The 14071-nt window shown below is 37.8% G+C and overlaps 1 protein-coding gene across 1 annotated transcript in view; it reads right to left on the reverse strand.

The window, feature by feature from the left end:
- LOC132398909 (docking protein 5-like) overlaps positions 1-14071 on the reverse strand; it is a 492926-nt gene that overhangs the window by 453765 nt on the left and 25090 nt on the right. The gene's annotated exons all lie outside the window — the stretch shown is intronic.

The following is a 14071-nucleotide window of genomic DNA, read 5'->3' on the forward strand; positions in this document are numbered from 1 at the left end:
CGTTAACTGTCCTTAACAATGTTTTGGAAATTCTAGTAACTCTTTGCAGATTCCTTCAGAGAGCTGTTTGAAAACAACTGAAGCAATGCAGTATGCAAAAGCAAAAATTATAAGTTACTGTCACAGTAGCTTGGCGACTCCATTTATTGAAGGGACAAAGTGAAAGATTTTCTTGAATCTACAAGTTCTGATATCGATATTGTGCCTATTTATTCAATGCATGCGTGGATAATAGATTTCCTGATGATGAGTTAATATGGCAAGCTTTTCACCCTGTAGCTAATGCAAATACAACCAGTTTTGAACTTGGAAAGGAGGAGGTACTACTGACCAAAAAAACTGCAGTTACTATTATGAACTACAACAAAAGCACTGTCTTAAAAATATCACAGTAATGCTGTGATTTCAAATGTGTCATTTATAAGAAAGTTAAGACTGGTTTAATGAAGATATTCACTGATATGTGAACTATATGCTTAGAAATGAAGAATTTGAAGAACTGGCAATTCTGATTGGCAACATTGGAAGATTCCAAGCTCCTAGCGCTGATGGCAAATATGGATTCAGTCTCACGAATTCAGTCAAATGTAAATCCATAAACAGACTGAAAGTGGAACATTTAGATGATCTAATGAGGATTAAGATGTATCTTTCATGTGGATGTGAAATTAATCTGGATGGTGTTCACAGATAATTGATTTGTGATAAAGACAGATGAAGACAAGTTTACCCATAAAACATTTTCTTTGTTGTACTGTATTTCATTCTATCCTTCAATTAATAAATAATATGAAAAGTACCTGATTTTTCAATTTTCATTCTAAATGTTCATATTATAGATGTTAAACAATATTTAAAGTGTCGCACAATTTTCAGATCACGTAAAAATTTCCTGTTCAGTCCAATGATTGGTCCACGCAGCTGTAAAGAAAAATCAGTGAACATTGATAATGACACACTTACATTTAAACTGAGACTCCTCTCTCTAGATTCTCATGGAAAGGGTAATAACATGTACCCTGTCAAATCCCTTCAGGATCTCACCCTTTTAAACTCCAGCAAATACAATACTAGCCTGTTCATCTTTTCCTTGCAACACAACTAACCTGTCCAGGTATTAGTCTTGTTAATTTTCTCTAAACTACTTCCAACTCATGAATATCCTTTTTTAAATAAAGATGCTTACTTAAGACATTTAGTGCACACACAACCCCAGATTTAATCTTATAATTGATGAGAAAACTATTTTGTATTCAATATTGCTAGTAGTAAACAATAAAATGTTAAATTCTCTAAATACTTGCTGTCCTTGCACTAAAGAATTTTGGTAAATGATGTAAGAGGACACCCAGGACCATCTGTATTTCACAGCACTGGAATCTCTCAACTGTTTTCGTCACTGAGTTACAAAACAATACAGCACAGAAACAGGCCCTTCAGCTCCACTTATCTATACTGAACAATGTGCCTACCTAAGCTATTGCTACTTGCCCACAGTTCAAAGCTCAAAGTAAATTTATTATTAAAGTACATATATGTCGCCATATTAATCCTGAGATTTGTTTTCTAGCAGGCATACACAGAAAATCCAAGAAACACAATAGAATGAATGAAAAACAACACCCAACAGGATGGACAAAAAATGGGCAGCAAACTATGCTAATACACCAGGGAATAATAATAATAATAATAATACATAGTAGTACACTATCCATGCCAACCACCATGCCTGTATACAATAATCCCATTTACCCACACTAGAGCTATATCTCTCTATGCCTTTCCTATCTAAGTATCTATCCCAACATCATTATAATTGTTGTAATGATATTTGTCTCCAACATCTGTTCCAACAATCCATTCCACATCTACACCGGCCTCTCTTCTATGAACTAACCATACTTTTCAGTAACTTTGTAAATCAGCCAACATAATCAAAGACCTATCCACCCAGGACAATTTCTCTTCCTGCCTCTCGCATTTGTATTGTCATGCACTTTGGTAGAAAGAGTAAAGACATGGACTCTTTTCTAGATGGGGAGACAATTAGAGGGGCAGAGAGAGTTGGAGTCCTTGTGGAGAATTTCCTAAAGGTTAACTTGCAGGTTGAGTTTGTGGCTAGAAAGGCAATGTAAAGTTAGTAGTTATTTTGGGAAGACTAGAATATAGGAGCAAAGATGTAATGCTGAGGCTTGATAATGCATTGGTCAAACTCTATGTGCAGTATTTTGAGCAACTTTTGGCCACTTATCTAAGAAAAGATGTGCTGGCATTGGAGAGGGTCTAGAGGAGGTTCACAGGAATGACTCCAGGAATGAAAGGGGTTAATGTATGAGGAGCATTTGATGGCTCTGGGCCAGTGCTCGCTGGAGTTTAGAAGATTTGGTGGGGGGGGGGGGGAGGTCTCTGAAACCTATTGAATATTGAAGAATCTACAGAGAGTGGGTGTGGAGAAGTTGTTTGCTATTGTGGGTGAGTCTAGAACCAGATGACACAGCCTCAGAATAGAAGGACATCACTTTAGAACATATTTCTTCAGCCAGAGAAAGATGATTCTGTGGAATTCATTTCCACTATCACTGTGGAAGCCAAGTCATTGAGTATATTTAAAGCAAAAGTTGATAGGTTTTTGATTAGCCAGGTTATAAAAGTTTATAGGGAGATGGCAGGAGAATGAGGCTGAGGGGGTTAATAAGTCAGCCATAATGGAATAGCAGGGCAGACTCAATGGGCCAAATGGCCTATTTCTGCTCCTCCATCTTATGGTCTTATGGCAGAAGATACAAAGGCATGAAAGCCTGGAGCACCAGGCTCGACAACAGCTCTATCCCGTGGTTATCAGGCTCTTGAACAGACTTTTGCACTATAAGATGAACTCTTAGCCTCATAATCTACTTTGTTATGATCTTGCACTTTATTGTGTACCTGCTCTGCATTTTTTTCAGTAGCTTTTACACTTTATTCTGCATTGTTAATGTTTTACCTTATTCTAGTTCAAACCACTATGATTTGATCTCTGTGAACAGTATGCCAGACAATCTTCTTACTGTATCTTGGTACATATGACAATATTAAGTCAACACCAATACGAAATTTGGAAGAAAATCTTGCTGCTCAGATCCCCTTTATATTGATGCCTCTCATTTGAAACCTTTGTTGAGAATCAGAATCAGGTTTAATATCACTATTGTGAAATCTGCGGCAGCAGTACAGTGCAAAGCATGATTAAAAAACTATAAACTACAGTAAGAATATATATAAAAGTATATTAAATAACTAGTAGTAAAACAGTAATAAGTAAAAAATTAGTGAGGTAGCTTTCATGAGTTGGTTCATTGTCCATTTAGAAATTTGATGATAGAGGGAAAAAGCTGTTCCTGAAACATTGAGTATGTTTCTTCAGTCTACAAGCATTGAGTATGTAGCTCTTCCCTGAATGGAAGCAATAAGAAGAGGGCATAACCTGGGTGATGAGGGATTTATTGATAGATGCTGCCTTTTTGAGGCGTTGCCTTTTCAAGATGTCCTCGATGCTGGGGTGCTAGTGCTCATGATGGAGCTGAGTCAATTTGTAACTTCCTGCAGCTTTTTCTGATCCTGTGCCATGGCCACTCTACACTACACATTGATGCAACCAGTTACAGTGTTGTCCACAGTACACCTGTAGAAATTTGCTAGAGTCTTTGGTTACATTTCAGAAGTCTTCAAACTCCTAATGAAATATAGTTGCTGTTGTGCCTTCTTTGTAATTGCATCAATATATTGGCCCAGGATCTTCAGAGAAGTTAACACCTAAGAACTTGAAACCGCTCACCCTTTCCATTGCTGATCCCTTATGAGGACTGGTGTGTGTTCCCTCGACTTCCCTTTCATGAAGTCCTCAATCGATTTTTTGGTTTACAGATGTTGAGTGCAAGGCTGTTGTTGTGATAGTACTCAGTCAGCTGAGCTATCTTGCTTCTATACATGTCATCATTATCTATGATTCTACTGGCAACAGTTGTGTCATTAGCAAATTTATAGATGGTGTCTGAGTTGTGCCAATCATCGGTGTAATCAGTGTAAGCAGTGGACTAAGTATGCTTCCTTGAGGTGCACCAGTGTTGACTGTCAGCAATTGATTTATGTTTTCTAATTCTAGGTTCCCTTGTCCTGGAAAAAAAAGATTCTGACTATCTATCCTATCTATGTCCTCAGAATTTTATAAATCACTATAAGGTCACTGCACAGTCTCCCACATTCTAATGAAGATAAACGGAGCCTGTCCAAGACCTCCTTTGAACTACAGCCCTCCAATCCAGGCTACATTCTGGTAAATCTCTTCCACATCCTTTGCCTTGCTGCTACATCTTTTCTGTAGTCTGGTGACCAGAGTTGTACACAATGCTGCAAATTCTATCTAAGCCATGTTTGTACCTCTGCAACATGATATTCTACACTTATACTCAAATCCTCAGCTCATGAAGCATTTTTAATGCCTTTTTCACTACCCTATCCACTTTTGGAGAGCTATTGACCTGCATCCTAGGGTTCCTCAATATACCAACACTCTTAGTGTCCCTGTCATTTACTTTTTATCACTTTCCAGAATTTGATATCCCAAAGTGCATTATTTCACTCTTGTCTGCAGTAAGTTTGACCTGATGCCAGCTTTCCCACTGATGTACATTGTGTTCCACTGATTGATGTACACATGAACAGGAACACAGATATCCAGTAACATCAAGGCAAACTACCATTGTTGCTACTGCAATACTTAAATGCAGTAATATGCAAATAGATTTTGAACAAAGGTTAAGATCTTCTCCTTTACAGTATTATTTAAATGTGTGTCATTAAGTGATTGGTTCTTGGATAGGTTCATGAATGTACAGAAAATGAATGGATGTAGACCATGTCAAGGTAGAATGGATTAGGGAGCATTAACTTCATTAGTTTGATACAACAGCATGGGAGGAAGGGTAAGTTCTTATGTTGTACTGTTCAATGTTCCATGCTATGCCTTCACATCAAACTAGCCCAAATCAACCACATGGAGCCACTTCAATGTATATATATATATGCTTAAAGAAATAGTTCTCAGTCAGTTTGCAATGCATCTGCAATGTCACATTTGCACAAGAAATCAGCAATTTTATCTATTGATGTTTTTTCCAAATCATTTCCCACAGCTCCAGAATCAAACTCAGGTTTAATGTCATTGGTATATGTCCTGAAATCCTGAAATATGTTGTTTTGCCACAGCAATATATTGCAATAAATAATAAATAAAACTATAAATTACAATAAGAAATTTTATATATCCACACACACACAGATACACACAGCCTGTGCAAAAGTCCTAGATTTTTTATATAGATTTTATATTAGATGTTTATTTGTTGTCTTCTGCATCTGTGCGTCAGGAGAAAAGAACGAATTTTAGATTTCCAAGCATTCATTTTCCAAAAAATGTTACTGAGTAACGTTTATTTCATTAAATAAAGTAATATATTCGATAACAGACAACTTTTCAAATAAAAACTTGATTACTTTGTAGGTATCTTGCCCAGGGCATGATTAAACAAAGATAACAAACAGGTGCTAATGGTCAATGACATAATGAGTTACATGAACTAAACTGACTGAAACAAGATGGGTGTAGAAGGAATCAAACCAAGCGAAGGACAACAAAACTAAAATGTGGGGGTGTTGCAGAAGTGATAGTTTAAACTTCATCATCAATTCAAGCGTGAGCATAGCAACAACAAACAAGGTGATTGATCATTCTGCATTAACTATAGAGACTCTGGAAGCCATACCTTCAGAGAGCCTTGATCTCAACATCATCAAGCCTGTCTGGAATTATCTAGAGAGGCAGAAGTAAGCGAGGCAGCCAAAGTCTTCAGTGCTGTGGAAAGTTCTCCCAGATGCATGAAACAATTTTTTCTTAAAATATTTTCTTTTGATTTTCTTATAAAATTGTATGATAGAGTACCCAAGAGAATTAGTGCAGCTTTAAAGGAAAATGGTTGTCACACTAAATATAGATTAGATTTAGGTTTATTTTACAGTTTACGCTTCTTTATAGTATCTTTTTGATATTCAGAAAATTTTCATTTCATTATTTTTGTAAGTATCTTCACTTTACAGTTTTTTTTTGCATGTGCCATGTGCCCAAGACTTTGCACAGTACTACATATATAGTTCATTCAGAATTCAGAAATTTGATGACCATGGGGGAGAAATTGTTCCAAAAGCATTAAATACATATATTCAAGCTTCTGTACCTCCTCCTTGATGGTAGCAATGTGAAGTGGGCATGTCCTGGGTGATCAGGGTCCTAAATGACGGATACCACCTTTTTGAGGCATTTCTCTTTGAAGGTGTCCTCAATGCTGGAGAGGCTAGTACTCATGATGGAGCTGGCTAAGTTTTCAACTTTTTCCCATCCTATAAAGTGGCCCTCCACAAAAGACAGTAATGCAACCAGTTAGAATGCTCTCCACAGTACATCTGTAGAAATTTGCAAGTGTTTGGTGACATACCAAGACTCCTCAGACTCCTAATGGAATATAGCTGCTGCCATGTCTTTTTTGTAATTGCATTAATATGCTGGGCCCTGGATTGATGCTCAGAGATGTTGAAGTTCAGGAATTTGAAACTGATCGACCATTCTACTATTGATCCCGCAATGAGTACTGGTGTGGGTAACCTCAACTTCCCTTTCCTGAAATCACAATCAAATTCTTGGTTTAACTGATAATTGAGTGCAAAGTAGTTGATTCGACACCATTCAACCAGCTGATCTATGTCACTTCTATAAGCCTTTTCATCATTATCTGAAGTTCTACAGACAATAGTAGTGTCATTACAAAATGTAAACATTTTGACTGTGCCTAGCCACAGCCATGAGAGTAGACAGAGTAGAGCAGTGGATTTAGCATGGATCCTTTAGGTGTGCCAATGTTAGTTATCCACAAGGAGGAGATGTTTTATTTGTGAACTGCACTAATTGTTGGCTGCCAATGAGGAAGTCAAGGAACCAGCTGCAAAAGGAGGTACAGAGGTTTTGGTGTTTGTTGATTAGTATTGAAGGAATGATGGTATTGAACTTTGAGCTGCAATCAATAACTAGCAGCCTGATGTAGGTATTACTATTGTCCGTGTGATCCAGGGCTGAGTGGAGAGTCAGTAAGATTGTATCCACTGTAGACCTATTGTGACGAAAGGCAACTGGCAGTGGGTCCAAGTTCTTATTTAGATAGGAGTTAATTCTAGCCATGATCAACCTCTCAAAGCAGATATGAGTGCAACTGGGTGATAGTCATTGAGTCAGCTGGTACTGCTTTTCTTAGGCTTGGGTATGATTGTTGCCCTTTTGGAACCTCCCAGTGCAGCAGAAAGAGATTGATGATGTCCTTGAATATTCATCAGTAGGTTGGCACAAGTTTTCAGTGCTCTACCAGGTACACCATCAGGGTGTGACACCATGCGATGGATCACCCTCACAAAAGATATTCTGATGTCAGCCTCTGAAAGAGATTACAAGGTCACAAATACTGCAGGGATTCACAGAGAAGTAGCTTTCAAAATGCACTTAAAAGGGGTTTAGCTCATCAGGGAGTGAAGCATCACAGCCATTCATGATGTTAGCCATTTGTAAAGTTCACCTTGTAAGAAGTAATGGCCTACAAATCCTGACAGAGCTGGTGTGCATTCAATTCTGTCTCAAACTTCAATTATAATTGTTTTCTTGCTCTTAACATAGCCTTCGATTATTGGTACCTGGAATTCTTGTATAGCTCTGGAACATCAATCTTGAATGCAACAGATCTAGTCCTCAGCATATTACAAATCTTCTGGTTCATCCATGGATTTTGGTTTGGGTATGAATGATATGTTCTTGCAGGCTTACTCAGGTCTTGATGAAGTCAGTGACAAATCTGGCGTATACATACGGATGTCATTTATTTGGATTTTCAAAAGTCATTTGATAAGGTACCACACATGAGGCTGCTTAACATGATAAAATCCTATGGCATTACAGGAAATATACTGGCACATATAGAGGAATGGCTGACAGATAGGAGGGAGCGACTGGAAATAAAGGGGGCCTTTTCTGGGTGGTTGTCAGTGACTAGTGGTAGTATTGGAACTGCTACCTTTCACATTGTCAATGAGTTGGATAATGGAATTCATAGCTTTATAGAAAAGTTTGTGGATGACACAAAAGATAGGTGGAGGGGTAGGTAGTGCTGAGGAAACAATGAGATTGCAGCAGGACTTAGACAAATTGGAAGAATGGCCAAAAAAGTGGCAGATGGAATGCAGTGCTGGGAATGTATGATAATGCATTTTGGTAAAATAAACAATAGTGTGGACTATTATCTAAATGGGGAGAAATTTCAGTCAGAGGTGTAGAGGGACCTCTGAATCCTCATGCAAGACTCTCAGAAGGTTAATTTCATGTTGAGTCTGTGATAAAGAAAGCAGATGCAATTTGCCATTCAATTCAAGGGGGACAGAATATAAAAACACGGAGATATTGCTGAATCTTTATACAACACTTGTCAGGCTGCACTTAGTGTATTGTCAATAGATTTGTGCCCCATATCTTAGAAAGGATATGTTGTCATTGGAAAAAGTCCAGAGGAGGTTCACAAATGAATGATTCTGGGAATGAAGGAGTGAACATACAAGGAGCATTTGGCAGCTTTGGGCCTGTACTCGCTGGAATTTAGAAGAACGTTGGGAGGCAGGGGGATCTCATTGAAACCTACTGAATGTTGAAAGTACTAGTTAGGGTGGATGTTGAGAAGATTTTTTCCCGTGGTGGGTGTGCCCAGAACTAAAGGGCACAGCCTCAAAATTGAGAGGCAACTTTTTAGAACAGAGGTAAGGAGGACATTTTTAGCCAGAGAGTAGTGAACCATTCGAATGCTCTGCCACAGACTGTGGTGGAGGCCAATTCCGTGGGTATATTTAAGGCAGAAGTTGATAGTTTTCTGATCGGTCAGGGCATCGAAGGATATAGCGAGAAGGCAGATGTATGGAGTTGTGTGGAATCCAGGACTAGCCATGATGGAATGGTGGAGCAGACTCAATGGGCTGAATGGCCTAATTCTGCTCCTTTGTCTTCTGGTCTAATGGTCTTACAACTACTGACATGATAGGTAATTATTTAGAGACTATTATTAATCTGAATGTGACCTTCTACTTGAATCCTACAATATTCCAGATTTTACCAAAATCTTCATTTATGTCTGTATCAGTATTCTGTAAAACACTTTGAATTAAGTATTCCATGTTTTACTTCGCTACCTCAGGATTCTTCAATGTGATTGGATACTTAGCTTTGCTTAATAATTATTGTGCTGAAAAGTGCTAATATATCCAACAGCCATAGACATGAACTTACTTTATGACAGTCACTACATTGCCAAGCTATTGCATCTAGACAAGCACTTGACTTACAAAGGCATTAAAGGCTGCAGACCAGCTGCTGGAAAATGTGGTGAGTATATGTGGTTACTTGATGGTCTGCATAAACAATGTGGGTTGAAGAACTTTTACTGCGTCATGTGACATAATGGTTCTACATTAGCAACAAGTGTTTTCCCACCTGATTTCAAAATTAAGGTCAATTTATTGTAAGTTATCAGCAAGAAGTTCCATTCCCTTTTCTCAGTTCCTTTGTCTCAGCTGCATCTGTTCCCAGGATGAGGCTTTCGTTACCAGTACATCAGAGATGTCATCCTCCTTCAAAGAGCAGGGTTTCCCTTCTTCTACCATTGATGATACCCTTAGCCACATCTCCTCCATTTTCAACTCATCTTCCGGCTGCCTTAATAGGGATAGAATTTCTCTTTACCTCACCTAACATCCATGAGCCTTCACATCATTCCCTACAACTTTCACCATCTTCAACACATCTTTACCTTCCTTTCCCCACTCCACTCCAGCCACTCTCAGCTTTCCACAGGGATCCATGATTGTCTTGTCCATTCATCCCTCCCCACTAATCTCTGACAAGTGAGTCCATGTCCTCGTCTTCTGCCAAGATGAGATCACTCTCAGGTAAGAGAAGCAACACGTGATATTTCATGTCATAGGTAGCCTCCACCAGTTGGCATGAACATTGATTTCTCCAATGTCTGGATATTTTTTTCCTCTCCCTTTCCCTCTTCTTCAATGCCCCATTTTGGCTTTTTACCTCTTCTCCTCACCTGCTTATAACCTTCCCTCGATGCCCTTCCTCCTTCCCTTTGTTCCATGTCCCACTCGCCTCTCCTATCAGATTCCTTCCTCTCCAACACTTTGCCTTTTCCACCAATCACCTCCCAGCTTCTTACTTCATCACCCTTTCCCTACCCACCTGACATTCCTCCCTTTCCTTACCCTACCTTCTTATTCTGGCATCTTCCCCCTTTCTCTCCAGTCTTGAAGAACAGACTTAGTCTGAAACATTGACTGTTTATTAATTTCCATAGCTGCTACCTGACCTGCTGAGTTCCTCCAGCAGTTTGTGTGTGTCAGTTAGTAGTGCATTTGAATATAATGTTCAGCAGAATGCTTCCTGGTTGCTCATACTATTTTAATCAGGTAGTTAGACTTTAAAAAGCAAAGGAATAGGGTATCAATCCTCATATTTCATATACATGTGGACATTGGTCATACACTGACAAAGCAACAATATATTGTTTGATTCACATTATATGTATTGGAGCCATGACAGGGAAAACACCCACACACAATTTGTTGCTTTTGAGTTGTATATCCAGGTTCTTGGATTAACTCCACAATAACTGCAACTGTTAAACAGCATGACCTAGCCTTGATCAGATAGAGCATATGAAGATAAATCCACTTCAAAATCTGTAAAATGTCTATTGGAATTAATTGCAAAGGACAGGAAAAAGAATAGCTGTCAATTAAAATCCAGAGTGACATTTTAAAGGTTCAATAATTTTGAATGGAGAATATAGTTTTCTCTCAGGTGGCCAAGAGGAGCCCCAATTCTGTCATTTCCATCTATCACATACCAGAGTAATTACCATATTGATTTAAACCTCACTTATTGTGCTATGATCTGAAAATAGTTTTTAATAGATCCAAATATAACTGACAGAATTATACCTCATACACTCACAATATTCCAGAGGAGGTGGTTCAATAATCAGAGTGTGTAACAGCAGTATAGATATGGGAATGATTGATCTAGAAAAACAATTCAAAGTGATTAGCGATAGATGAGATTACATCACCCTAGGATAGGGCTCTTTCACCTCTAACATCTTGAGCCAAAGTCATCATGGGTAAAAAGAAATCAGAGTCTAATTTTGCTGATGGCCTTTTAGAGTTTCAAATAAAATCAAATGGCCTCTTCGGTCTCACTGCTTGCTGCTCTGAATTTGTTATTACAATAATTGACACAAACAGACAATTTAAAACCCTTACTTGGATGCCAGAGGACAAATCATACAGGGAAATTAAAGGTCATGTATCACCTTGTAAAATTACCGTTAAATATAGAAACTCCCTAAGACTATTTTAAGAGCATCAGAAGGCAAAGAATTCATGAAGGTCAATTGTTTTTTTTATATATTTAGTAATGTCCTTTGGAATAAATACACATCTCATCTTTTAAATTGGAGAAAAATAAATTGTATGAATACTGTCAATCATCATGCCTTCAAATTATCTCCAGTTTCTTTGGTCAACTGTGGAAGTTGCTATCAAAATAAATTATTTCAAAAGATGTTTAGGCATGGGAAGAGGAATTTGTATTAGATTATCAGAATCATTTGCATGCTTAATTCCAAGTTTTTTGGGCTGATTGTCTGAAGGTCGCAGCATGCTCACACCTGAGATGAGGTGAGGCTCATCAAGCTTCTGCAGTGCTTTTTATATCTGTGTAAGAGGTCACAGACAGATAGGTCATAGTGGGAGTTAAAATAGCAAACAGCTACCTCTGAAGGCTGATTGCAAATGCTCTGCGTAGCGGTCACCTAATTTGCATCTGGTTTTCCCAATGCAGAAGAGGCCAGCATCAAGATTATAAAATGCTGTACACCATATTGGAAGTACAAGGACATTACTGCTTCACTGGAAAGAATTGTTGGAATTGGAAAGGAATGGTGGGAGGAGAAGTGAAAGAACTACATCTCCTGCATTTGCCTGAGAATGTGTCATTAGAAGGGGAGTGCTTGGTTGAGGTAAAGGAGCGGATAAAGAGTCATGAAGAGAATGGCCCTTTCAGGGTACTGAAAAAAGGGGAGGGAAACAAGTGACTGGTAGAAAAATGTAATTGAAGATTGCATAAATTGCAAAGAATAATGCTTTAAGTATGGAGAATGGTGGAGTGGAAATGAGAACCGAGATACTCTATCCTTTGTTTGTCCAGGGGAAGAATAGAGGGGAAGGGAAAATATTATTCTTCTGAAGAGCAGTTGCTGCTTTTATGTAGCTAAATGGTATTGTGAGTACTTTATTATTGTGATAATTAGTGAAGTCCTAGGAAGAAATATCAAACTAATCAATCTGAAAACACTTTTTTTTCCAAAATGTTCCATTACACCTAGATAAATTGATGAATAAAAGTTTAATTTAATATTTTATGCAAGACAAACCACAAGTAACAATGCACTTTTTTTACCGGTGAGGGGAGGGGGGGATTGTTGCTCATTGCCGTATATGCTTGGGAGGGGGGAGCTGGGGGGTCACTTTGGGGTTCTCACATTTGACTGTCATTCATTCTCTGTTTTTGTGGATGTTTGTGAAGAAAAAGCATTTCAGGATGTATATTGTATACATTTCTCTGACCTTTGAACCTTTGAAATATTGCGGTGTCATCCTGCATTAGGGCTTGAAATAAAAGAAAACAACTTCTGGCAAACTTAGAAAATTGAATGGTAGGAAAAATAACAGCAGATGCACAACTAGAGATATCATCTTCCAGAAGTAGTGTTTCTGGAAACATTCTTTTATATAAAAGAATTACACAGGTCACTCTTATTTCACAAAGTTTGCAAAAAGAAATTATGAAATTAATTGATTAGTCTTTTCTATAAATATGCAATGTGCCAACCACCTTAAAATGTGCTGTTATCTAAGACAGCCAGCAAGGATTTGCAAATTGTAAGACTATACATGATAAACCTTTGATTTCTTTTTATTATGACTGGGAGAATGTGGGTAGTGAGTATTATTTACATAACCTTCAGGAGGTATTTATAACAGATTTTCAATCAAGAGTGTCAGCTAATGTTCAAGTTCATGAATTGAAACTCAGCTACTGGTTTAGTTACAAGGGTAGTTGAATGGCAAGGGACAAAGTAGAGATAACAAGCAGATATTCAATTTAGCAAGGATATATGTTTCAACTCTGCAAAAACATGGCATATTAATCACATATTTTTCAAGACATGCATTGAAAGCAAAATATTCAAGTTTAATGATGACACAGAACTATATTGAAATGTAATCAGGGTAGAAACATCAAATTACAAAAATGTACTAGTGAATTAATAAACTGGACAAGGCTAAGTGAGTGGACTTCAATTCAGGCAACATAGAGCCATATTTATTTAGTTCAAGAATGAATGAAGCATAACTTCTGAATCTTGGACATCCAGATAGCCTAAAATTGGCATGTAGTCCCTATTATAGAAAATAAAATAAACAACAACTATGCATGGGATATTAGCTTGTTTTATCCAGAAGGCTATTATACAAGAAGAGCAAGTGCTGGCTTCTTGACCTGGAGGACTAGTTTATTATTTGGTTGGAGTATTATGAACAACTCTGAGCACCACAATTATGGAGAAATGTATCAGTCTTGAAAGCCTCCAGTGTAGCTTTACCAGAACAAACTCAAGAAGTCTAGGAATAAATTACACAGGCAGATCAGACTTCGCAATTTAGATGATTTAAAAGAGATTAAATTGAAGTTTTCATGATAATGAAGGAAGATGATGGGTAGTGAAAGCAAATATTTACATTACCTAAAAAATCTAGGACTGAGAGTCAGATAAACAATGGAAAGATTAGGATTTTCAGAACTGAAAATAGTTAAACTCTTATAAATCCA

Source organism: Hypanus sabinus, chromosome 9, assembly GCF_030144855.1.
Source record: "Hypanus sabinus isolate sHypSab1 chromosome 9, sHypSab1.hap1, whole genome shotgun sequence".
Taxonomy (NCBI): Eukaryota; Metazoa; Chordata; class Chondrichthyes; order Myliobatiformes; family Dasyatidae; genus Hypanus; species Hypanus sabinus.